The 26,489-nt window shown below is 47.7% G+C and overlaps 1 long non-coding RNA gene across 2 annotated transcripts in view; it reads right to left on the bottom strand.

The window, feature by feature from the left end:
* LOC132013287 (uncharacterized) overlaps positions 1-26,489 on the bottom strand; it is a 55,457-nt gene that overhangs the window by 6,872 nt on the left and 22,096 nt on the right. The window lies entirely within an intron of this gene.

The raw sequence follows: 26,489 nt of genomic DNA, 5'->3' as shown, positions 1-26,489 counted from the left end.
TGGAACCCACCATCTGCAGGTCTTAGGCAGCTCCTTCTGGGCCTCAATTTCCTGACCTATAAAATGGGGAGGTGGGCCTCAAGATAAGTGCAAAGAACCCTATTTGACACTGTTGTGATTCTGCATCTTTGCCACTAACTAGACAGAAGGTTCCCAGGAAGCCTGATCAGGACTGGCTCACCCCTCCACCTCCATCATCATGAACACGGAGCAGTGCCCAGTAGGTACTATTTATGCCTCCTGCTGAGTAATCCCAGTGATGACTGGACAGCTTTGTTACTGTTAGCTTTGCCATCAGTAGCTCCAAGCTGGCTTTAGAACCAAAGAGTTCTGAGCTCCAAGGTCAGCTCCATGGTCACTAGTAGAAAACTTGAGATAAATGACTACATTTCTCTGTATGCTTCAATTTCCTTATCTGCAAAGTGGGGAAAATGCCAACACCCTACGTATGCTGGCATGAACCTCACAGAGGACAGCAGTCCTTGTGGAAAGAGCAGGTGTCACTGTCCCAGCAGGCCTCATGGGAGTTCCAGAGATAAATCCCATTGGCCTGCTCGGGTCTTGTGTTTATCCCTGAACCCATTCTGGGGCTGGGGAAATAGGACATGCAGCACGATGAGTATTTTGTGCTGACTCCTCCTAGATCCCACATAATTTACAGGAGCAGAGAGCGGGGGCGGTCCTCAAAGAAATTAGTGCTACCACCCACAGGAGTGGGATGGTTATGGGCCAACAGGAAACCACTTTGGAGAGTATGCATTATTCTCTGCCACAGCATTTTCAGCAGGACATCAGCAGGCAGTGTGGGGCTGGGTGAAGGGGCTGTGCCCACAAGAAAACATGAAGCCAGTGCTTGCAAGTTAGGTCTGAAGGCACTGATCGTGCCAGACCTGGATTCTGGACATCAAATCATCTCCCTTCTGCTGTCTGAAAATCCACTGTCTCTAATTTTTTTCTTTTGATAGAAGGCTATTTTGGATTATAGTGATGATTACAAAAACAAAAAGGAAAAACATCGAAAGTTCGACTGTTGGTTATCTATTGCTGTGTCATCAGATTACCCCCAACTGATCAGCTTAACACAGTACATGCTTATTCTTTCACAGTATCTATGATCAGGAGTTCAGACACAGCTTACCTGGATCCCCTGTCAATAAGGAATTGGTCAGGGTCAGGACTGTGTTCTCATCCAGAGACTAAACAGGACAAGGACTTGCTTCCAAGCTTACTTGGCTAGTGACGCTCTAGGTTCCTGGCAACTGTGGGACAGTTTCTTGTTAGCCATCAGCTGAAGTCTAAGGCCACCCTCAGCTGCCCTCAGTTCCTGGTCATGTGGGCACCCCACAGAACCACTTGCTTCATCAGGCCAGCGAGAGGGAGACTCCAGCAGAACAGGGTGCTACAATCTTCTGTAATGTAATCACATGCATCCTGTCTCCTTTGCTGTGTTCGATCATTTGAGGCAAGCCATAGGTCCTGGCCACCCTAGGGAATGAACACCAGCAGGCAGGGGTCATGGGGACAATTCTAGAATCCATCCACCACATTATCCAGCCCTACTGTGTCAGACTATACAAAGAGCAAGTGCAAGATTGAGCTTCTGCCTTTTTAAAAGATTGGGCTGGGTGTTCAGACAAGATCTATACCAATTATGTATAAAACTGCCAGATCTTTATCTACCACTTACTAGCTTTTTCTTTTTTAATTTATTTTCAGCATAACAGTATTCATTGTTTTTGCACCACACCCAGTGCTCCATGCAATACATGCCCTCTCCAAACCCACCACCTCCCACCCCTCGCCTCTCCAGACCCCTCAGATAGCTTTTTTACCTTGAACAATTTCCTCAATCTCAATCTGAGATTCAGTTTCTGCATCTAAAAACTGAGGAGAATGCAAGTACCTTGTGGGTAGTGTTGTAAGAAGTCAATGCACTAATACATGAAAATTCTTTTGTTAGTCCCAGCATGGATTTAGTGCTCAGGAAGAAACAGCATTCACGTACATAATGCGATGCACATGAAACACGTGTGCATTGGAAGGATGTGCTGGATTTTTCCAATGTCAGAACCCTTCAAGTGCAACATGAATTGTTACAGATAAGGAGAAGCAGCTGTGTGACCTACCTGAGTTCTCAGAGCTACTCAGTAACTGAAGGAGATTGGAGAAACTTCCACGCATACCCCAAGCTAGAATCCACATGAGTGGTCATCTAAGCCTCAAAAATCCCCCATAGCCTTCTTTCCCAAGGTCTCCCATGGAAATACCACGGCCTGGAACACAGGATTTCAAGAGCTGCTTGCTCTTATTTGAGTTACGTTTTGGACTTCCGCATAATATTTTGTTTTGGGGAGAATGGTGTAGCAGCTGAAAAAGATTAAGTAAGGATACGAATAATTAAAAGAATAAATACAGAAGTGCCACCCAAGGCCTCTCCCAGAAAAGGAGAGTGAGACTCAGAGAAGGCAAAGCCTGGCCTGGGTCTCAGTGGTGTATGGTGCTTGGTGTCAAGGACAGAATGAGGAGCCAGGGCTCCCAGCTGCTATCTCTCCAAGTCCTACCGGCCTCTGTGCCGGTGAAGTTACAGAATATTTTACCTTGAGTTTGACTTGGAGAAATTAAGCCATTTTAAAACATACAATGGACTGGTCTCACTTTATTCCTGTCTAAAACAACCATGACCACAACTGGAAATACTAAACTAATGACATCCTGAGCGGCCATAACTCTATGAGAGGATGTGTGTCATTTTGATCATGGGTTGCATTCCTAAGCAGCAGAATGCTAATAAAATGTGTGCAATAAATTGCATTTTAAAAGCATCATGGGAGACAGAGATTGCTCTTTTAAGAAACCCCATAAGGAATAGTTTGATAGAGCAAGAAGGGGGAAAAAAAGCCTTTAACAGTGGAATAAAAATCACTCATTGAGTCTTATAAACCTAGACTGTGGTATATGGGGTTTCCTTCGAGCATATTGCCTTTTATGTATGTAGCATATGCTTGAACACTCACAGATCAATCAGCCTGGTAAGTATGGCTAGAAAGCAACAGCTCCACCTCCTACAAGCTTCCTCTTACCTGGGTGCTCCCCACCCTGCTCCCCAAAATACCTACTTCTACCCTTGAAACATCTGAGTAAGTGAGGTCAGAGAGACTTGGAGAAAGGAGACCAGCTTGGCTAGCAGGAGACCTGAGTTCAGGCCCTTGGATCTTTAAGCAGCCCATGCACTTCTCTGAGACTTAGTTTCTTCATATGTCAAGCGGAAATATTATTTGACCAGCTGAATTTTGAGGGCAGTCTTGAGCATCAAAACAGACAACAAATACAAAAGCATTGATCAGAAGACAGTGAGCCAAGAAGACGGATGAGCAGAGGTCTGGGAGGAAATTGCCCTCTCCTCCCTCAGCCACCATCATGTCTTAAAGATTCTGCTGGATGAATTCTCTTTCCCAACCCCATGCCATGGCTTCACTAGAGTCCACCTCACCTTTCACCTGTACTATTCGAACAGACTCCTCCCCTGATGTTCCAGCATCAAGGTGGGTCCACCTCCAACCCATTCTCCACATTATAGCTTCCACTCTTTTTTTTTTTTTTTTTTTTTAAGCAACTCTTAATGGCTCCCCTTGGCTTGCAAGAAAGGGAAACATGGAGCTCCTGGGTAAATTCAGGAGAGCCTTCAGTATTCAGCCTGCCCACCTCTCCTACATTCCATATCATACTTTATATAATAGCCATACTGAACTCTTAGGGTTCACCTGATAAGAGATGCTATTTCTCCCCCAAGGTATTTTATTGTATTGTTTTCATTGCTGGTGGAAACTGAAGCTTATTTGCATCAGTCAAGGCAAGCAAGTTTTCGCTGCAGCAACAAGCATCCCCTAAATCACACTCTGCATAATCAAAGTTAGGGGGGAGGGGGACATGTGTTCGTTGTCCTTAGTCCTCAACTCAGGCCTCTATAGAAGCTTCCTCTCCATTATTACAGATCACAAACAACAGGAAGAAGAGAGCATGAGCACACCATGCATTATCTCTTGGAACTTTCCATGAAGCTCACATCTCACTGGCCAAAGCAAGTGAAGGGTCTGGGAATGTAGCCAGACAGCAGAGAACCAGCAATATTTGAATGAACAACTATAATAATTTCCACACCTTTCTTATCTCTGACTGCCAGGTAAGCAAACATGCATATTTAGATTCCTCTAACTTGCCTTCTCCTCCAGGAAGCCTTCCTTATTCATACTTCCGCCATGAACAGCACTATACTTGCTCTGGTTTGCTCAGTCTCATTTTTTTAAATCACACCAAGCATTCCTCTGGGGCACATCTTTGTAGGACTAGCACAGTGCCTGGAGAGGGGGAGGAGCCCTGTGTCTCCACAGCAAAGGAAAAAATGTTTAGGTAAGTGTCTCCCCAGCTAGGCTTGCCAGGCCTAGGTACCTCAAAGTCTTAGGAGTAGGATGGAAACAGAGGAAGAAGTGTGAGGGCTTCAGAGGTTCTGGAGCCAACTGAGCTTCCCCTCACCTATCTGGCAACTCCAAAGACATCCACTAGTTGTCACTTGTCACTACGACCCCCGGCAGCCAATTGCTTATCCTTGCTTCCTCAGCCACTCAAGGTCAAGGTCAAGGACACTTCCTTTCTCCTAGATGGAGAGGATGGTGGGTCTTGACCCTGCTTTGTCACTTCTGAGCCATCAATTTTTTTTTAATTTATTTTCAGCATAACAGTATTCATTGTTTTTGCACCACACCCAGTTCTCCATGAAATCCATTCCCTCTCCAATACCCACCACCTGGTTCCCCCAACCTCCAACCCCCCACCCCTTCAAAACCCTCAGATTGTTTTTCAGAGTCCATAGTCTCTCATGGTTCATCTCCCCTTCCAATTTCCCTCAACTCCCTTCTCCTCTCTAACTCCCCTTGTCCTCCATGCTATTTGTTATGCTCCACAAATAAGTGAAATCATATGATAATTGACTCTCCCTGCTTGACTTATTTCATTCAGCATAATCTCTTCCAGTCCCATCCATGTTGCTACAAAAGTTGGGTATTCATCCTTTCTGATGGAGGCATAATACTCCATAGTGTATATGGACCACATCTTCCTTATCCATTCGTCCGTTGAAGGGCATCTTGGTTCTTTCCACACTTTGGCAAACGTGGCCATTGCTGCTATAAACATTGGGGAACATATGGCCCTTCTTTTCACTACATCTGTATCTTTGGGGTAAATACCCAGGAGTGCAATGGCAGGGTCATAGGGAAGCTCTATTTTTAATTTCTTGAGGAATCTCCACACTGTTCTCCAAAGAGGCTGCACCAACCTGCAACAGTGTAAGAGGGTTCCCCTTTCTCCACATCCTCTCCAACATATGTTGTTTCCTGTCTTGCTAATTTTGGCCATTCTAACTGGTGTAAGGTGATATCTCAATGTGGTTTTAATTTGAATCTCCCTGATGGCTAGTGATGATGAACATTTCTTCATGTGTCTGATAGCCATTTGTATGTCTTCATTGGAGAAGTGTCTGTTCATATCTTCTGCCCATTTTTTGGTATGATTGTCTGTTTTGTGTGTGTTGAGTTTGAGGAGTCATCAATTTTTATCTTCTATAGCTGTCCAAAATCTTCTCTAAACCCTCTCTATGCCTCGACTGTTCTCTTCCAGGTAAACCCTGCCTTCCCAGTGAGAATTTTGAGAAAATAAACTAACTACACTTCCCAGCACTAGACTCCAGTTTACAGATGAGCAAAAAAAGCACAAGGCAGTGAAAGAACTTTTCCCAGACGTAACCACTCCTCATAAGGAGCGGAATTGGGATCCACCTCCAAACCTCAGTGACCCACAGCTCCAGCCACACAGGATACTGGACAAAAGGAAGGCTGACCCAGACCTCCCAGAGCCGACTCCAGCTCCCCAGTTACAACAACTCTGATGGCTGCCCCCTCCCAACCTCACGTATTTCACTTTACTCTGGTTAACCTGGGGGCCTGAGCTCAGCTTCTGGGACTTGAGCTCCTAAGCTGATGCCTTGGCCCCATTCCACAAAGAGGACCTGGCCCTGTTGCCATGGGACACATAATAGCTACCATGGGCAACAGGCAGAGTAAGGGACAAAATGATCAGCCGTTCCTGCTGTGTGGCTACACTGACCTGTTGTGCGGCTAGCTAGCTGGTCACTAGCCCCACAGAGCCTCAAGGTCCTCTTTCTAAAACAACAACAACAACAACAGCAAAACCATTATTTTGGCTTAAGGATGAAAAGAGATCATGTACAAAAAACACTAGGTCAGTATCTGGCAGGTAACAGAACTTAATACACGAGATGGGGTATAAGCTTTCACAATCACGTGCTGATATGTTCTTTCGCGACCATGGTGGCTGAGAGGAGGGCTCCTCAGTGGGGTCCACAGACTGCCACCAACTCCCAAACTCTATTTCCCGTCTGTGACAAGATAAGGGGCTTGCACCAGATGTAGATCCCTAGTCCTCTCCCTGTGCCTGCCTACCCACCCCGCCCAGGTCCCTCCTAGGGCAGAGCTGGGATGCATACAGTAGGTGCTTAGCACTGGCTGAGGGTGCACCTCGGAATGCAGATCTAAAGGAAGTGAGGGAGATGTATCCGGCCCAAACAGGGCTGACGGCATTTCCTCTGCCTGCTGCCCAGGGGAGGAGGACGGATCTGAGTGCCTGACCCTTCCACTGAACTTGCTTTCCCTTTGGCTCTGTCTCCTTGGTAGCATCTGGTTTCCATCACTGGACAGATGACACTTGGGCCCCAGATTCCTTGACCTCCCAAGGACACTGAGCATCAAATGGACTTATCAGAGCAGCATATTCCAGCCAGCACAATGTGCCAAGGAAGATGGGGACGCTGCCTGGACCCAGAGGGAGGACGGAGATCAAAGTGAGGACATGGAGCCCTCTCTGGGCCAAGTCTAGCAAGCACCAAAGCCTTGAGACAGCTCGGGCTGGCTCAGCTGTCCGGAAAACCCTCCAAAGGCCCCTGCCGCCTCCTGCTTCCTTGTCCCAGGTTCCTTGCAAGGGGCTAAGGCAGTGCTGAGTGAGTTAGATGTGCAAAGCTTCTAGAAAACAGGAAAGATCTCAAAAAGAGCCTGTCATTTATCATTAGCATTGTTATAAGAGAATGGATGAGCTTGTTTCAGGGTTCAACACGGTCTCTGCAGATCCATGCCAGCATTTCCACTATATTGGAGAAGGATGAAGAGAAAAGTATTGGTACTCACTCTGGACCAGACACCGGACTCCATCTTTATTTATTTATTTGTTTTAAAAATTTATTTAAATTCAGCTAATTAACCCATAGTGTCTTATTAGTTTCAGAGGCAGAGTTTAGTGATTCATCAGTTGCATATGACGCCCAGTGCTCATTCCATCACGTGCCCTCCTTCATGCCCAACCCCCAGTTACCGCATCCTTTGACCTGCCTCCCTTCCAGCATCCCTTAGTTTGTTTCCTAGAGTTAAGATTCTCTTAACTTTTCTCTTAACTTTTTCCTTCTCTGGTTTCATCTTATTTTATTTTTCTCTCCCTCCCTCTATGATCCTTTGTTTTGTCTCTTAATTTCCACATACGAGTGAAATTGTATGATAATTGTCTTTTTCTGCTTGACTTATTTTGCTTAGAATCATAGTTGCACTAACATAGTTGCAAACGGTAACACTTCCATTTTTGGATGGCTGAGTAATATTCCATTGTGTGTAGATACCACATCTTTATCCATTCATCTGTTGATGGACATCTAGGCTCTTCCCAGAGTTTTACAAGTCAGGAAAAAAATAGATGTTGTTGATGTGGATGGGGAGAAAGGAGAACCCTTTTACACTGCTTGTGGGAATGCAAGCTGGTGGAGCCACTCTGGAAAACAGTATGGAGGTTCCTCACAAAGTTAATAATAGAGCTAGCCTACAACCCAGCAATTGCATTCCTGGGTATTTACTCCAAAGGATATAAATATAGTGATCTGAAGGGGCACCTGCTCCCCAATATTTATAGTAACAACGAACTCCACCTTCAAAACCCCACCTGCTGAGCCCTCTCACATTGTCTGGAAACTGCAGTTTTTTTCTCCTGCATGTTCAGAGGAATGTGATCATATCCCACATCAGCCAGTGACATGCCAGTGCCTCGGAGCTTCCACAGAGCTAAGTCGAACTCAAAGCTAGTTTGGAGTAACTGCAATTTCATTTGGCTCCAAAGCCCACCACTGGTTTCAGAACACCATGCTGTGTGCACAGAGTAAGTACTAGAGCCCCAGTTCCTCAGGAGAAACCTAAACTTGACCATAAACAAATTCAGGAGGCAGTTCATGCGAGGAGGGGACCCCAGAGGTGTCATTGCCATAGTGGCACTTACCCAGAGTCCCTGTCCCCAGATGCCCAACCTGGATGTGCTTTAGAATCTGGAGCCTGAATTTTAGTTGTTTTTTTTTTTTTTAAGATTTTATTTATTTATTTGATAGAGATCACAAAGAGGCAGAGAGGCAGGCAGAGAGAGAGGAGGAAGCAGGCTCCCCACCGAGCAGAGAACCTGATACGGAGCTCGATCTCAGGACCCTGAGATCATGAACTGAGCTGAAGACAGAGGCCTAACGCACTGAGCCACCCAGGTGCCCCCTGAATTTTAGTTTTAACAGCTTTACTGAGACATATTTTTTATACCACACACTTCGCTCATATAAAGTATACAATGCAGCAGATTTTAGTGTATTTGGACTTGGGCAATCATCACCATGATCAAATTTAGAACATTGTTGTCACCCCTAAAGGCAACGTGGCATGCTTTAGCTACCACTTCACACCCATCCTACTCTTCCCCCTGCCCTAGGCAATGGCTAATCTATTGTTGGTCCCTATTGATATGTCTGTTCTGGACATTTTATAAAAATGGATTCATAGAATATGTGGTACTTGATGACTGGCTTCTGTCATGCAGCAGAACGTGTTCAGGATTCCTCCCTGTATGCACCATGCAGACCACTGTAGTGTGGGTCAGCACCCCATTCTTTTTCATGACCAAATATTCCACAGTAGGGAGGCACCACATTTTATTTATCCATCACCCGTTGATGGACACTGAAGCTACTTTGACATGTTGACTATTATGAAGAATAGTCATACAGACGGGCAAGTACAAGTTTTCATGTGGATGTAAATTTCATTTTTCTGAGGTATATACTTGGCAGTGGGATTGCTGAGTCCCATGGTAGCTCTGTGCCACCTTTTGAGGAGCTACTACAGTGCTTTCCACAGTGGCTTCTGACACCAGCTCTGTACAACAATTCCAATTTCCCCTTCTTCTGGCCAAATTTGTTATTGTCTTTATTCTCTATTGTCATGATCTGAGTGCATGTGAAGCAGTATTATTATACTGAGGTGTTGTTTTTTTTCTCTAGTGATGAAGGATGTTGACATCTTTTCATGTGTTTCTTGGCCATTTGCTTATCTTCTTTGGAGAAATATCTATTCAGATCCTTTGTCCATTTCCCAAAGGTAGTTGTCTTTTTATTGTTGACTTGTGAGAGTTCTTTATATATTCTAAATGCATGTACTTTCTAAGATACAGGGTTTGCAGATCTATTTTCCCATTCCATTGGATGTGTTCATTTTCTTAATGATGTTTTACAATCACCAAAGTTTTCAATTTTGAAGACATCAAAGTGCTTTTGATTTCATATCTAAGGAAGCTTTGCCTAAACTAAGGTCATGAAGATTTACTCCTATATTTTCTTCTAAGACTTATAGAGTTCCATCTCTTGCATTTAAGCCTATCATCCATTTTGAGAAAGTTCTTGTGTAGGATGTGAAGAAGGGGTACAACTTCCTACCTTTGCATATGGACATCCTCTTGCCCCAGCATCTGTTGTGGAAAAGAACATTCTTTCCTCACCGAATGGTCTTAGAACCCTTGTTAGAAGTCAGTTGACCAAACACGTAAGGATTTACTTGTGGATTCTCTCTTCTATCCATGGTTTTCTACATCTATCTTTGGGCCAGTACCACAGTGCCTTAATCTCTGCAGGTTTGTCATGTTGATTAGACAAGAAGCCCGGTAGGTTGAGGTGTCTTGAATGCATTGGAGCGGGCATATGCAAACCACAACATATGCCAGAGCCAGTGTACTCAAGACCAAGATGATGCAACTGAAGGACAGCCAGTCAGCTAGGCTTTCCCTATATGGCAACCGCTCGAGCTATTGCCAAATAATTTGCTTCCTCTTCTTCCTTGTCTCCTTGTTAAGAACTCTCCCTTAGCTCCTATCCAATGACTTTTGCTTTGATACTGCCCAATTCAAACCGATGCTTGCTCAAAGAAACTCCTGAAAATGTTAATGCACCTCAGTATACCATTCAACAGCAGTAACGTTTGAAATTCAGAAATGTGAGTTATTTAACTTCATTCCTCTTTACTTCTACTTTGTCTTGGCTATATTGGGCCCTTTGAATTTCCATATAAATCTGATTGTCAATTTCTTCTGAAAAGCCAGCTGGGATTTTGTTGAATACATAGACCAATATGAAGTATACTGCCATGTTCCCAATATTAACTCTTCTGATCCATGAACATAGATCATCTTTCCATTTATTTAGATTTTATTTAATTCCTTTCACCCATGTTTTGTAGCTTCCACAGTATAAGTTTTATACTGCTTTTGTCAAATTTATTCCTAGGTAGTTTATTATCTTTTGGTACTTTTGCAAGTGGAAGTGCTTTCTTAATTTCATTTCTGGAATGCTCATCACTAGTGCAGAGAAATACAGGTTTCCCTGCTATCTGAAAGCAGACGGTTCCTATGAAAACCTTCAATAAGCTGAAATGGTGTACAACAAAGGAGTGTTTATCATTAGTTTATATGGAAAACCTTTCAAGCATTCCCAGATCCAAAAAATAATGTCTCTTGGGCTTTCTGATCCCTTAGGACACATCTTGGTAATGGCTACATAACATAAATGGAGATGAAGCATAGATGCTCACAGGCACAGGTTGAAGCTCTGAGGCTTGATGCTGAGGGTCTGAGTGTGGTTCCCAGGGAAGGATCTGGGGGGGCACCACTCTCAACTTTAGGGGTACATGGCCTCCATAAGTGCTTGCTCCCTTTTTGCAAAGGTGAAAATTCTCTTCAGATTTCTTTCCATTACCAAACCAGTACCAGCGTTGGTCTTCCATAAAAGCAAAGTCCTGTAATGTGAATTTTCAAACAACAAGGGACACTTGTGCAATCAATTTTTATATTAATCTACTATGCAAATTTGAAGTCATTTATTAGTTCTTGTAGTCTTTTAGTAGATTAATTAGGACTTTTTTTTTTTTTACAAGATCATGTCATCTGCCAATAGAGATGGCTTTCTATTTTCCTTCACAATCTGAATATCTTTTCTTTCTCCCTCTCTCCCTACCTCTGTACCTCCTCCCTCCCTCCCTCCCTCTCTCACTCCTCCTCTTCCTCCTCTCTCCCTTCCTTCCCTCCTCATTTTGCTTTCCTTCCTCCCTCCTTCTCTCCTTCCTGCTTTCTTTTCTTCCTTCCCTTCTGCCTAATTATCCTGGCTAGAGCCTTCAGTACTATGTTGCATAGAAATGGTGCAAATAGCCGCCCTTTTCTTGTTTCTGATCTTAAAGGGAAAGCTTTCAGTCTTTCACCATTAAGTATGATGTCAGCTGTAGGTTTTTGGTAAATATCTTCCATCAGGTTGATAAAATTCTATTTCTAGCATGCTGAATGTTTTTATAATGAACAGGTTTGGGATTTTGTCAAGTACTTCTTTTTCTGCATGCATTAAGATGATTATGTGGGGTTTTGGATTTTTTTTAAATATTTTATTTATTTATTTGAGAGAGAGAGAGCGAGCAGGAGCTGGGGTAGGGATAGAGGCAGAGGGAGATGCAGAATCCCTGTTAAGCAGGGAGCCTGATGTTAGACTCGATCCCAGGACCCCAGGATCACGACCTGAGCCAAAGGCAGATGCTTAACTGATTGAGCCACACATGTGCCCCAATTATGTGGTTCTTGTCAATCAAAATTCTGCAATGTTGACAGATGTTGGGGGGGAGGGGGGTCAGCAATCACCCCCAGCTGAAAACCAGTGCCTCCAAGCACAACTATGAGAATTAAATGCTTGAGTACCCAGTGTCTGCTCCAACATCTGGGACATGACAGATACACAACAGAAAGCAGGTTATTTTGACTTTTATCCTTCCCCAGGACACTAGTCCAGGCCTATAGGGAAGTGTGTGTTTAAACAGAAAGGACCTGCCGGGCCCAGTGGGGGTTCCTTCATGCCTTCAGCTATGGAAGCCTCAGCCCTAGGACCAGATAATTCCAGGCACAGGACCCAGTGAAAATAAGTGGATTCAGCCACCCATTGTATCTTCCTACTAAAGCAAAATTCTGCCAGGCCCTCCCTAAGGCTTGTTAAGACATCAGGATGGACATTCTGTCTTCGCTAGGACATTGCTGGATCAATAGACCTTAGCTCTGGTCTGCCCTTGTGTTGGCTCAAAAGGTCCCTGGATGCGTCTAGCTGATGGGTCTGACCCTGAGGCTTGTAGCATCCTTCATCGGGCTGGGACTGACCCCTGAGAATTGCAGCAAGTGAGCTCAGAAATGGAACTTATCAGAACCTTAGATGCCAGGTGCTTTCAATGCAGTATCTCTGAGCCTCACAACATTTCTAAGGGGACATTCATGGCAGGCTCCCTGTGTCCTCACTCCAGGTCTTATAGACGTCTGCTGGAAACAGTCACAGTCATGTGCCCAGGGCCTTCCTTACAAGGCCTGGCACACAGCGGGTGGGAGCCCCCGACGCAGTTCCAGCAGGAAAGAGAACTGGTCACATTCAGAAAGGGCTCTGTCTGCAGGAGAGAGGATGGATTACAAGAGGCCAGAGTGCAGGAAAGGAGGCGGGCAGAGAAATCACCTCCGTGAAGGCAGCAGGTGTGCACGGGGACTTGGGCAGCGGGTGTGCCCGAGGGTAGGACTGAGTTGGAGAGAGAATTGGAGGTTGAAGTGCAGGAAGCTGCTGAAGAGGGAAGAAGGGACTGAGGGCACAGCCTGGCTTCTCCCCAAGGCAGACGACGCCCCTGTGTTCCATGACCATGTGACTGAGGTTCTCTGCTTTCAGAAAGGAAGAGAGGAAGGAGGAATTAAATGTACAGCTTTGCCCCTCTCTTGAGGAAATAAATAGAAACGGACGCGCCCAGGTGTGGGTGATGGAATGAATGGAGAGACGAATGACAAATGCTTCAGTGTCAGAGCTAGAAAAGGTGTAAACGGGCACTGCGTCCCGGGCTTCCCCACTTTGCCCCCTTGCCTGCTTGTACCCAGTGGCTCCATATTTATCGCTTACCCTGGAGCCTATTGTGTGAGCGAGTTGCTTAGACACAGTTTTATCAATGCATAGGTCCTCTGAACCTCTTGTACCACAAAGATAACAGGACCCAAAGCCTCCCTGGCCATGCATTTATTCAAATCAACCTATTTCTAACGAACACCCCAAGCCGACTGTGTGCTGTGTGGTAGCTGCGGGCTGCGGGGAGGCCACGGTGAATAAAACATCTCCGCAGTCCTCCCGGATCCCACAGGCTAGGCAAAGATCTGGAACGTGTGTACTCCTAAGTAGGACACAAGTAGCAAGCGGCGAGGGGTTTTAATAATAAAAGCCCACGCTTGTAAGGTGCTTACAACGATCCAGTTCCCATTCTGACACTTTCCCTGGCACTGGCTCGCAGAAGCCCTCAGATGGAGGATGTTCCTCTTGCCTTCTTTTGCTGCTCAGGAAACTGAGACTCTTGTCCAAGATTTTGTACATGGCAGCGATGGAGCAGAGGGAGGACCCCGGGACCCCGCCCCAAGGGCCTGTTCTGTGATCCCTGCAGTCTCCCCCTACAGGGTAAACTGACGTTCGTGGAACTCTGGATGCGTGCCAGCCACCCGACTGTCCACACCTTGCACAGGTTTCCGCCTTGCGGTGCCTCGAGGAGGGGAAATAGCGCAACGGCTTCGTGAGCGCACAGTGTGATTTCAACAGAATCAATTTCCAGTTCCAGCGCTCGCCAGCCAGGCACCACTGGGCCAAGGCTTTCACCCCTCCCCCCCGCCCCGTAACTCTGCCTCTTCACCTGTAGTAAGGGAATCCTGAAATGCCCACGCGGAAGACTGTTGAGAAGACCTGGAGCGTTCCTGCACGTCCAGTGGTTAAAGTGTGCTGGCACAGACGTGTTCTTGTGACGGACGGGAAGGCGAGGCTGACAAAGGCTAATAGCCATGCCTGCTCTGCACAGCTGGCGGGCAGTGGAGCTGCGTTTCTGTTCAACAGCAGCCCTAGGGATTTAACCCACTGTATCCTGCAGACCAGAATTCACAGGAGGGATGAGTAGTGAATGAATGAATGAATGAATGAATGAGCAAGCTAGAAACAAGAAATTGGCATCTCTTATGACCTGGACAAGTTCACATTTGTTATTTCCCTGGATAATTAATTGCATGAAGGTCAGGTACTATTATCCCTTTTAGAGATTACTAAAAAACAGACAAAAAGACAAACAAAAGCAGACTGAGAGAATAAAATCATCCAAAGCCACGACAGCCCTCGCACTTCCATGTTGGGGGAAATACTGGGATTCAATCCCAGGATCCCAGACTCTTGACACCAAGGCTAATGTTTCTTTCTTACACCAGAATAACACAAGCACCAGAGCAAACCCAAAATAGTTGCTTCCATCTGCACAAGTCCCTTCAGAGCAGTTAGACCAGGGAGAACTCGAGAGGTTATGCTCTGGCTTTGCAGATTTCTGATCAGAATGTGGGCCTTTGGCACCTGAATTAATTCTCTGGACCTTGGGATCATTTCCTGTGAAATGGGCATGATCACAACCCTGAGCGGCAGTGTTGGGAGGGCCAGCCCCACCCCCCAAACCCATCGGGCTGGCCCCGCTCAGCAGGGTGGGCAGCTGCTGTGAAAACCTCAATGTCATTCTCTTGTTACATAGCTTAGAAGCTCAGATCCATGACAGACGCTGATGAAATCATCCCTATAGCTCTTTAGATTCACATGGGAGTTCCCAGTCCCTGTTCCCTCCCAGCCCCTCAGGACCCTGAAAGGGGGGAAGAGCCAGAGTGTTTTTGGTCTGTCTCACACAAGATGCTGAGACCCTGGCAGGCTGTAGTGGCCCACAGCAGCTTGCTTCAAGCCCAATGCTGGAAGCTTTGCTGGGGGTGGCTTCTGGCAGGCAGGTACACACTGGAGACACACAACCTTGTAAGTCAGGCTCACGGGCACCCCAAAAAAGAATGGATTTTTTAAAAGATTTTATTTATTTATTTGACAGAGAGAGAGTGAGTACAAGCAGAAAGAGTGGCAGACAGGGGGAGAGGGAGAAGCAGGCTTCCTACTGAGTAGGGGGTCCAATGTGGGGCTCGATCCCAGGACCCTGGGATCATGACCTGAGCCAAAGGCAGATGCTTCATTGACTGAGCCACCCAGGCATCCTCAGAGCAATGGATTTTTATTCAAAACTGTGTTCAGCTCCATTTTAAGGCAAGTTTCCTTGTCTGCAAACTATGTCAGGGTGAGTAGTGAGCTCTGGGTGGATGGGCAGAGAGGTCTTTCAAGTCATCTAATCCATTCCCCAACAGGATAATCCTGGTGGCCAGCTCGGTCTAGGTGGCCTGGCATAGTCAGTACTCATGCCTTAATGGAGAGACCCATTCTAGATACAGGCAGTGGGGGAGTCAAGTGTGAGCCCATGGCCACCCTGGGGTGGCCCAAGGTCATTTGACTCCAAGAAGAGCAAACCTATGTCTGAAGAGTTGCTTTGGCCTTAACTTGTACGTGGAATCTGGGAAGAGGATTTTAGAAAAGATTTAAGTTGTCCGCTCTGGGGTTTTTCTTGAGCTGGAGATCTGCCAATGTCAGCCCATCAAGCGGACAGTCCTTTTCGTGTCTATTCCTGTTGCGCACCTTCACCGGCCAGCTGTGCGGTCGGGGCTCTAATGTAGAACTCAACAGTCCTCTTCGGGAGGATGCCAAAGTCCTGAGCCCTTCCCATGCCAGCTGCTGCCCTCGCCTCCATCAAGACCGTGCCGTACAGAGAATGCAAAGCACTATACAGACTATTTTCTTTTCCCAGGCCCCACTCTCCATTCTTGTGTCTCAGAACCTCAGACGAGCATTTCGGGAGCTCATTTTCTTGTCTCTGATGCCATTACACACATGACCAAAATATATGGTCCACCGTAAAGGCCAAAGATAAAAGACAGCTCAGAAACCATTCATTTAAGGACTTGCAGCCTCTTTTGTGACATGGACACAGGGACATGGACCCCCCTCCCGCAAAATAAACAGTACAGGACTGGAGAGATGCCAATAATACTTCAATACAGTTATCAGAATAATAAATTGGTAAAGTGCTAACACATGGACTCATGTTTCCCCACATTCTATAGCAAGGGCCAGCTGGGGGTCTGGGAAATTTGACCTCTTGGAAGGACAGGAGGATCAGTTGGTGACTGAGTCCCAGGTATGGTCCACAATGCAGTGGCCATTGCCTGCTTCCATAATTGAGACAAATCCTACATTCCAGTTTGAAGTTCATGAAAATAAAGACAGGTTTTTTTTTTTTTTTTTTTTTAGATTTTTTATTTATTTATTTGACAGAGAGAGATCACAAGTAGGCAGAGAGGCAGGCAGAGAGAGAGGAGGAAGCAGGCTCCCTGCTGAGCAGAGAGCCCAATGTGGGACTCGATCCCAGGACCCCAAGATCATGACCTGAGCCGAAGGCAGCGGCTTAACCCACTGAGCCACCCAGGCGCCCCTAAAGACAGGTTTTTGTTCCCACCTGTAGTGGGTTGATTGGTGACCCCAAAAACAGATACATCCAAGTCCTAATGTCTGGAATTCATACCAGTGAGCTTATTTGCAAAGAAGAGCCTTTACAGATCCAATGAAGCTAAGGATCTCCGGATGAGACCATCCTGGATCTCAGTGGGAAGGGGGAGGGTGCCTAGACCTGGTGACATGTGTCCTCCTGAGAGACAGAAGAGGACAAGGCACAGAGAAAGGGAGCGGCCATGTGAAGAGAGAGGCACTGTGATAGCAATGTGAGTGGTACAGCTACTTGCCAAGGGACACCCAAGGCCGCCAGGTGCTCAGAGAGTGTGCAGGCCTGCTCGCACCCTCATTCCAGGCTTCTCACGTCCAAGACTATGAGAGAAGTTGCTTTGAGCCCACCAGTGTCTGGTCACTTGTTAAGGCAGCTCTAGGAAACTAAGACACCATCTAAGGTCACGGACGTCCCAAATTCTAGAACAACCTCTGCTCTAGGACAGCTGTGATAAGCATTCATTTAACACATACCCGTGGGACACATACGTGATTCTGGACCCCCGGTTGGCACCGGAGATGCGGGGCAGACATGCCAATCTCTGCCCCTAAGGGAGCTGGTCTTCCAAAGGAGGAGCAGAGTGGGTGACTGAGGATACAGAATTGGGTATTTTATAAGCATGATGTCAGCAAGGATACGGGCCTTGAAGAAAATAAAACAGCGATGTATGAAGAGTAAAGGCAGGAGATACTCTAGACTTGTGGTTGGCAGAGGCCTCACTGAGAAGATGACCATTTAGCTGAGATTTATATGGTAAAAGCATTTTCCTATAGAAGACGAATGTGCAAAGGTCCTAAGGCTGGGACAGGCTTGGTAAGTTTAATGAGGAAAAGGCCTGCATGTCTGGAGTGGAAAGCAAGGGGAGGGGAGGCATGGTGGGGGGCATCACAGAGGGCCAGATCACTGGGCCTTAGTCTGAGTTCTCTGACAGACAGATGCCGAGATGGGGATTAGCAAGCAGGAGGATTCCTGGGATCACAGCTTGCAAGAGAAACAGGATTTTAGGAGCACAGCCCAGATCAGGAGAGGCCACAGCTGGCCTCACAGGGAGCTCTGGAGCTGGGGTCCACCTGCAGAGTTACCCTGTCTCAAGGCCAAGGGCCCACAGCTGTTACCCTGCCTTGACCAGTGGCCCACTGCCGGCTGGTCCCAGAGAGGAGAGTGTGACCACGGCTGAGGGGATCCTGTTCATTTCTGGAGAGCGACAAGATGCCGGCCCTTCTAGCGGCTGCGAGATGAGTGGCTTGGTTCCGAAAAAGGGTCAGATGGCACAGCATCTGCTTGGACCTTGGCGGGCAGTTTGGGTTTTACAGCTTTATGTGTGGGGAAAATAAGGTCCGAGAAGGCAGTGGGTTTTCTGGTCTCACAGAGCAGGCTGGGGACAGAGCCAGGTTTGAGTTCCCTGCTTCCTCAAAATCCTTCCATGCCTGTCTGTTTCTACGACGGTCATATAACATTTTATGGCACAATCAGGTGCTTAGAGCTTCCTAGAGCAAGGCCGCTCCTCTCAGTCGTTACAAGTGGCTGTTTCTAAGGTATTGTCTTGATCAGCTTCTCCTTGAGGCTCCACATGTGTATACAATGCACGCGTGCAAATACACATGTGCATACACACAAAGACGGGCACACAGATGTGCAAAGGCACAAATGTGCATCGAGTTTAACAGTGCATTTCCCTGCACTTCTGCAATCTTTGGTAAAGCAGATTTTCCAGCCTTTCCCTCTGAGGGGGTCGTTCATTGCCTCCTCCACCCAGAGGTCATCGGGGAGGTGGCGAAACTCTTTGAAAAAAACTGCTGAAGACGGATAACCTGGCCTGTGGGATTTCTTCTCTTCTCCACGATCATGTCCGCCAGGGCCCTGAGACTCTCGGAGGAGATGTCACCTTCTCCCCGGAGAAAAGGCATTTTCCACACATTTCAGATTTCAGTCTAGCCAGCAGCAGCCAATGATGGACTTTGATCCTGATACCGCTGTCATCGGCATACACCTGAGGCGGCGAGTCAGCGTGAGCCAACATCTGGAAGAGCCTGGAAGCAGGGCAGACAAGCTCTGAGCCATCTCTCAGAAGAGTGGAGAGGCCATGTGAGAGCTCCCTCCACTTCCCGGAACGTCCTGCTGTTTCGCTCTGATCCCTTACTTTCTTTTTAAAGATGACACACAGATGCTCAGGGTCGATTTCACGGTCTTGCTTCGGTTCTTGTGAGGTGCTCGGCTGAGGGAGGCGGCTGGGGCTGGCTTCCACGCTGTTCCCTTAGGGGCCACGAGCGGGCTTCTCCTTCTACTGACTACATCACCTTGGATGAATCACCTGACCTCCTGAACCATGGTGCAAACGAAGACAACAACTGGGACTCACATTTGTCCCGAGGACAAAGGGACGCCGTGCAAGGGTGTGCCTCTCAGACTCACGAGCATGTCCCCTTCGGGGTCTATCAGGGAGAGCCCCAGGTGGGGCAAGACATACGCTGTTCTAACACTTCGAAGGCAGGGGAGCAGGGGTGCTCCTGGGATCCCGGCTTCGAGCTGCTGATGCCTACCTCGCCTTTGTGTCCACAATTGTGTGCCATCCAGGCTCTTTGAAATCGGTTCTGCCACAGGCTTGCTGAGGACTCCAGGCAAATAACATTTCTTCCCTCCCCCTGGTGTCTTCATCTTCTACAGAAGGCTGTCTCCCTTACCTCATTCCAGGGTCTGTGGTTGGAATTAAAGTCTCAAGCCTGGAGAGGTGACAGCAAGTTCCATGAGGTCTCTTGAAGCTAACACTTGCTTCTGTTCCGGCCGCCCCGTCTGGTCCAGGGATGCCCATCTGGGTTCAGTGTCCAGACCACCCCTTCCCATAGTCCCCACCTTGACCACCTCAGGATTGCCTGAGCAAACAATCAGAGCTTCCATTTCCAGCACATCGCTCATTTGCCTCCTCAAAAAATGCCACCAGTCCTCCTTGCCCTCAGAAATGTGAACAAAGACCCCTCCTTGCTATTAGAAGCATGTCTTGTGGCGGGGAAAGTATAGAATTCAGAGCCAGACTGCCTGGGTTCACCTCCCAGCTCCATGGCTAACCAGAGGTATGACAAGGGACAAATTCATCAGCCAGCGCATGTCTCAGCTCCTGTACGTATAAGAGGGTGATAATGAAGACAAGAACACCTACATCATAGTCTGACTTCGTAGACCTTTTTTTGTGAATGAAATCAACAAATAATTATAAAATCCTAAGGAGTGCAGGCTGCTTATTCATAAACCTTCAGTGGAGAGCCCACCTGTCAGCACTTCTGTTTCACTGGGGCTAAGGTGCCAGAAGCAAGTTGGTTCATAAGCAGAGGAAATGCTGAGCCACTCTCCGATCGGCAAGCTCTAGGCCTTGTGGGGTCCAGGCTGTGGGAGTCTTTCTGGCACGTCTATACGGGGATTTGGCTGTCCCTCGCTGCAAGCTGCAACAAGCAGTTGGGGTAATTCCAAACAGGGCGGGTTTGCTGGATGTCAGAGACCACAGGATTCTGCCGCAGCTGTTCCTGGAACCCATGGGGGTTAACGGGGAGTTTTTTTGTGGTTAAACTGTGACCTTTGTCCTTGTGGGGATGACTGTGGCGGGCAGCATCTCACCGACCTCAGCCATCACCGCTGTCCCCTGGTTCCCGCTGAACCACTTTCTAGCCACGTGGTCTTGTGTAGAATGGAGTCACACTCTCACCCAGCAACTGCTGTGGGGGATAAAGCTGGGAAGCTTGGCCGTGTCGCTGGCCCAAACAGGTGCTCCCTGTAATCTTTCTTAACTCTATGCAGGATTCCAGAAAGGGACTGTAGACAGTCAGATCAGCTCCTTGAGACTGACATAGAACTGCACTGGATGGGGGTAAACATTTGGGAAATGTTTTTTCCAGGCACCTGTTTCTTAAGTACATTTTGGGAAGTTAGCATATTAGCATAGCATATTTGGGAAGTTCATGCAGGCCTGGGGCAAAGTGGGAATGTGAGCAGATACCCTTTCTGGCCAGAGCGAATAGCCCAAACACAACTCATGTGGAAAGGGGCGGGGGCTGGGCAGTGTTTGCTCAGGGTCCTTATCAGTAGAAGAAACCCTCTCTGGTCTCAGCCTAGCTCTGGGAGGGCTGGATGGGGCCCCAGTGCCACAGGAGGCAGCAGACCGGGCTAAGGAAAGCCCATCAGATCATATCCATTCCCAAACCAGCAGCACTCACTTCCTGCTTCTCCCACTGCCTCCCTGATGAGACCGCCCTGCCAGCAAGGGCGAGATCTGGGTCTTGGTGAGACCAGGGACCTCAAGCGAAGCCCAGAACATGGTTAAAATAGGATGTGATCCAAGCATGCACACAACTATATGGACAAAGAGTCTCTTCTCCATTGCTCCAGGACTAAGTGGTGAGACCTACAAGCTCTACCCCTGCTCATACTCTGAGAAAAGTTATTACATGTCTATAATGCAAATGGTGCCCCTTTAGAACTGGCAACCTTATGCAGTGGGCAGACTGAACAACTGTACATGGCAGCCCTCTGCAAAGATGAGGGTGGAAGCTGTGGAGAAGGTTTGGGCAACAAGATTCATTCCCATACTTTTCCCTCTTTAATTGATTGATTGATTGCCCATTGATTCCGTAATTCAAAATCCTATATTGAGTTCCCATTTAAATCCAAGCTCTGAATCAAGGGCTAGAGTCCCAGAGACGATCCTGCCATGGTTTTTCCCAGAAAAGACTGTAGCTAGTAGCACCTGAGAAGATCTTTTGCAGAGAATATTGGCCAGATGCCTTTGCATCCTTCACTTACAGTCATGAAGCAAATACAAGAAGAGCTCCTGTCCATTCCAGACATCCCAATAGAGACACAGTCTCAAGAGTGTGTAGCTCACAATGGGGAAGAGGAGCCAGACAAGGTTGGAGATGGTTGCTGCAGAGTGGGAGAGGAGATGCACCACTCTCTGTAAAGTGGAGGTCCCCCCACTTTATCTAGGTTTGACAAATGCAGGCTGACTGGGCCCCCCTCCCTTGACCCGAGTCCTGGGAGACAGGGCGCTGGGGATGGTGTGTGTCGGGCAGACAGGGAGCAGTGGGAAGGACAACGACGAATGAGTGATGATCCAGGAATGAAACATAGTGGTTTCTAACGTAAAAGATTAAAATCCCATATTCTTAATTAATGTGACTCAAGCCTTCCATAAGCCAAATCCAAAGAATCAAGATCTATGCCTGGATTCTCCCGTGATTTGAGCCCAATACACTTCTTATTTTTCAAGGCCAAATGGAAGGCGCATTTTGTGTTTCAGACAGCCCAGACCAGCTCAGGGGTTGCAGGCAAACGCTTTGCAACTGAACGAGACCAGCCATTGTGGATGGTCTCCTTGGCTGCCTTTGAGCTGTCTTGTTCTTTAAGGTGCAGCCCTGAGTGATGACTCCATGGGATTAGTTTCAAATATGAGCCCACCCTACTCAGAGGGAGGGATGGCATCTTAATGTACAGTCTCCCAGATGGGGAAGTGTTTTCTAAAAAGGAATTCAGGGGGCATCTGGGTGGCTCAGTGGGTTAAGGCCTCTGCCTTCGGCTCAGGGCATGATCCCAAGGTCCTGGGATGGAGCCCCACATCGGACTCTCTGCTAGGAAGGGAGCCTGCTTCCCTTCCTCTCTCTCTGCCTCTCTCTCTGCGTACTTGTGATCTCTCTCTCTCTCTCTCTGTGTCAAATAAATAAATAAAATCTAAAAAAAAAAAAAAAAGGAATTCAGTTTGCTGTTAACGAAGCGACAGTTTAAAAACAAAACAAAACAAAACAAACAAACAAACAAACAAAAACAAAAAAACATGGAGGACATGGGGAGTTAGAGAGGAGAAGGGAGTTGGGGGAAATTGGAAGGGGAGGTGAACCATGAGAGACTATGGACTCTGAAAAACAATCTGAGGGGTTTGAAGGGGTGGGGGGTGGGAGGTCAGGGTACCAGGTGGTGGGTATTAGAGAGGGCACGGATTGCATGGAGCACTGGGTGTGGTGAAAAAATAATGAATACTGTTATGCTGGAAATAAAAAATAAGTTTAAAAAAAAGCAAAAGCAAAAAGAACACACTGAAACAAAATGGAAAAACCTGGTTACAACACCTGACCCTTCGCAACTGCCCTACCCTGGAGCTGCTGATCTTTGCCCCCCATCGATGGCGAACGCGCAGGTGTCTTCATTCACTTATCTGCTGAACCTCCCTATGCACCGAGGGACCTGGTTCATACCCGAGTCCCCTTTCTGGCAGCACCCTCCACCCACTCCTGCCAGGTGGTGCACATTCCTCATCCCAGGAATGTGCCTCTTATCGCCGCCCCGTCCATCAGTCAAGGCCAACACCAGCAATGAATTCCAGACCTTGCGCCATCCCAAAGGAAACGGAGGGGATCTTGCTTCCATCTGCTTCTAAGCTCAGAGATCACTGTCCTGGAGATTTTTAAGGAAAATGCTGGAGTCTGCAGCCCAGCACGCAGAAGGCATCTCAACACCTGCTGCCTGGCGAGATTAACCCGACACTCCCTAAGTCCTGGACCAGGTCACATACAGTGCGACAGGGAACGTTTGTGGTCTGAGGGGTGGGTGTCTGGTGCTCCTCAGAGTCTAAGTATCCTGCATGCCACCTCCCTCCACGTTCCTTATGCCACTAGGACTCAGCACATAGACACCTAACCCTGATGCCAACCTCAAAACCCTGCAAGATCTCCGGACAGTCTCTTCCCCCCTTAGGCTTCGCTTTACCTGCCCCACCGCTTCTTGCACAGTTTCCCCAGCAAGTGCCTTTTGCCGATGCTTGCACAGGCCCAGGGACGGGTGACTCACTTGCTCACAAGCAGCGTCATTCATGATCAGAGATCTCTAAAGCTGCAGTCTCCACGAGGGCGTACAGAGCAGAGCCCAGCTCAGGACAACCTCCTTTCCCTCAGTGGCCACCCCCTAGCCGATGGCTCCGTGTGTGTGGCTACAAGAACCTATGTCACAGCATCTACGGCCAAAAACCTCAGACCGTGGGGGCCTGATCTGCCTCCGAGCCAGGGCTCTCCCATCTCTGACAAGGGCAACACAATTTTTAAGTCCGCATGAGGGGTTTTACACTCATCCCTGTGAAATCCCAGGGACATTTTTTAGTTCACGGAGTTTGTTTCCTTTTCTTTGCAGTTGTGTACCCTTGCTGGAGAAATGGTTCGGGATTTCTAGAGAGAATACCCACCCCACCCCCGCTGCGTTCATGCTGCAGAAGAGTCAGGACTCTGGAGTCGCCCTGTGCGCCTTACTTGCACTTCACCAGCTGAGTAAACTCGGGAAGCTCTCTTCAACTCCCCTGAGCCTCAATGTCCTTACCTTAAAAATGGGTAAAATCCGCATGGTCAAAATCCACTTGTTTTGAGGACGCTCTAAGGATCTGGTCCATGGGAACTTAAGCTGTAAAGGACTTTCCCCATCGCCTAGCTCCAGGCAAGTGCCCACCCAAAGGCTGTGATGATCCCGTGAGTCATTTCCCAGAGAGGTTTCAGGTGTGACAAAGCACTTTGAAACCTCTGGGATCCCTGTGCTTCCAGATGCCACTGCCCCGGTCACCACTCTGGCATGGTCTCCCTGAGGACACTGAGTGGGAGGGAGGCAGAAAGCGTGGACCCTGGGCACTGCATGAGCTGCCCCTGATGAAGTCCGTGAAGCTGTTGAGAGTTAGTTCTGTGGTTTTGCGTGTAGGAAACTTGTCGGGGGGGGGGGGCGGGGCTTGGGACTTGAACTTGGGCCGTATCCTGCACCTGGTAGAACATCAGCTTGGCACTTGGACTCAAGCAGACCTGAGTTCAAATCCAAGTTCCACCATCCAACTCCAGTTCTTTTCCCACTTGGATGAGCTCCTTCTAATTCTTCTTTGATTCTTTCCTGATGAGTTCAATTTCCCTCTCTTTTAAAAATTCAGTGTAAGCAGCCCTGAACCCAGAAATTCATGGAGACCACCCCCCCACACACTGCAAGGAGGCTTGATGGTCATTTTCTCTGCTCTCCCCAGATTGCCCTGTGTTCTGCCACCAACCACAGGAAAGAGCCTGTTCTGTGCCCAACTTCCTGGCTACCTATGAGCACCTTGAAGGAAGGGACAGAGGTTTATTTATCTGTGTCTCCAGGGCCTGGACTGATGCCTGGAACCATGAAATATATCACACACATTTGCTGAGTTAATTAATTAAAGATAAAAACAGAATCAGCACCAACTGGCTGAGAGCTCTGGTCAGTCCTGGACTGAAGCAGGAAGGGGAGGAACAGGAACGGATGGTTTCTTGAACCCTGTGGGCTGGCTGGAACCTGGGACCAGGTGATGCCTGTGTTCCAGCCCAGGCCCAGCCGCCTGACCTCTAGGCCCTCCCAGAAGTCAGGTCCACACTGTGGCCTGGATCATGCAGTGTCCTTCCCCTGGGAAGAGCTAGACTACATCACCCCATGTCCTCTTGGCCTCTGACATACTCTGTGCACCAAGGCCATTGCATTGACTAAGGTCAGGCTACAAATCCCCCATCTTCGCTCTGAGCTCAGGACTGAGCCTCCTGGTGAAAAGCACCCTCCAAGAAAGGGCCAGAGAGTTATCTCCCACAACTTTAACTGGCCACACAATTTAAGGCAAAAAAAGACAACTGTTAAAAAAAAAAAAAAGATGTTCCTCCTGATCCAGCCTTATTACCGGCGGGTTTTCTGTCTCGTCTGTCTGCCTCTGAGTGATTTGAGGCGTTCATTCTGCATCAGCAACACTTACAAGAAATATGAGAGGAAATAAATTTGCCACAGACATTATACACCATGCTGCAGTAATTACAAACTGCTGTCCCCAAGCAACCTGAGGTGGCTGAAATAGACAAATGCGTAATGCTTGGGAGGGGAGGGGGTAAGGAAGAGAGAGAGAGGGCGAGAAGGTGGGGGAGAGTGAAAGTAGACATCATTTAGCATCAGTGATCTGGGGGCCAAGAACTACACTGGGCCCCTTACCAGCACCGCCTCACTTAATCCTTCTAGGGTTTCTTCGAAGGAAGGTTTTTGTTAACTTCAGGTCATAAAGGAGAAAGTGAGATGAACAGCAGAAAAGCAGATATGTTAGCAGTGGAGCAGAACATGGAGCAATGAGTCAAGTTACCCTATAAAACCACCACAAGATGCTATCCACAGGGCACCGCATACCCATGAGGGAATTGCAAGGCTAGACGACTGGATCAGTGGTGAGTCTGTACACTGAGATGGGCACCTGCCCCCCACCCAGTGTCCTGTCTCCACTGGCACAGCTGCACAGGTGTGTGCCCATGTGCACACACACAGACAGCCAGAGTTCCGAGGGTTCATACTCTTTTTCTCTGGGTCTTTCAATTGGGCAGTTGATCTTCAAGTTCACTGATTATTTCTTCTGCCCTCTCTGATCTACTCTTAAATCTCTCTGGTGAACTTTATGCTTCTACAAATTCTTTCCAGTTCTAGAATTTTCATTCAGTTCTTCATAGTTTATACTTTTTTGTAAAATTTTTTGTCTGGGGGCATCTGGGTGGCTTGGAACATTAAGCATCCGTATTTGGCTCAGGTCATGATCCCAGG

Source organism: Mustela nigripes, chromosome 3 (genome assembly GCF_022355385.1).
Source record: "Mustela nigripes isolate SB6536 chromosome 3, MUSNIG.SB6536, whole genome shotgun sequence".
Taxonomy (NCBI): Eukaryota; Metazoa; Chordata; class Mammalia; order Carnivora; family Mustelidae; genus Mustela; species Mustela nigripes.
This window is presented reverse-complemented; position numbering and strand designations above follow the sequence as displayed.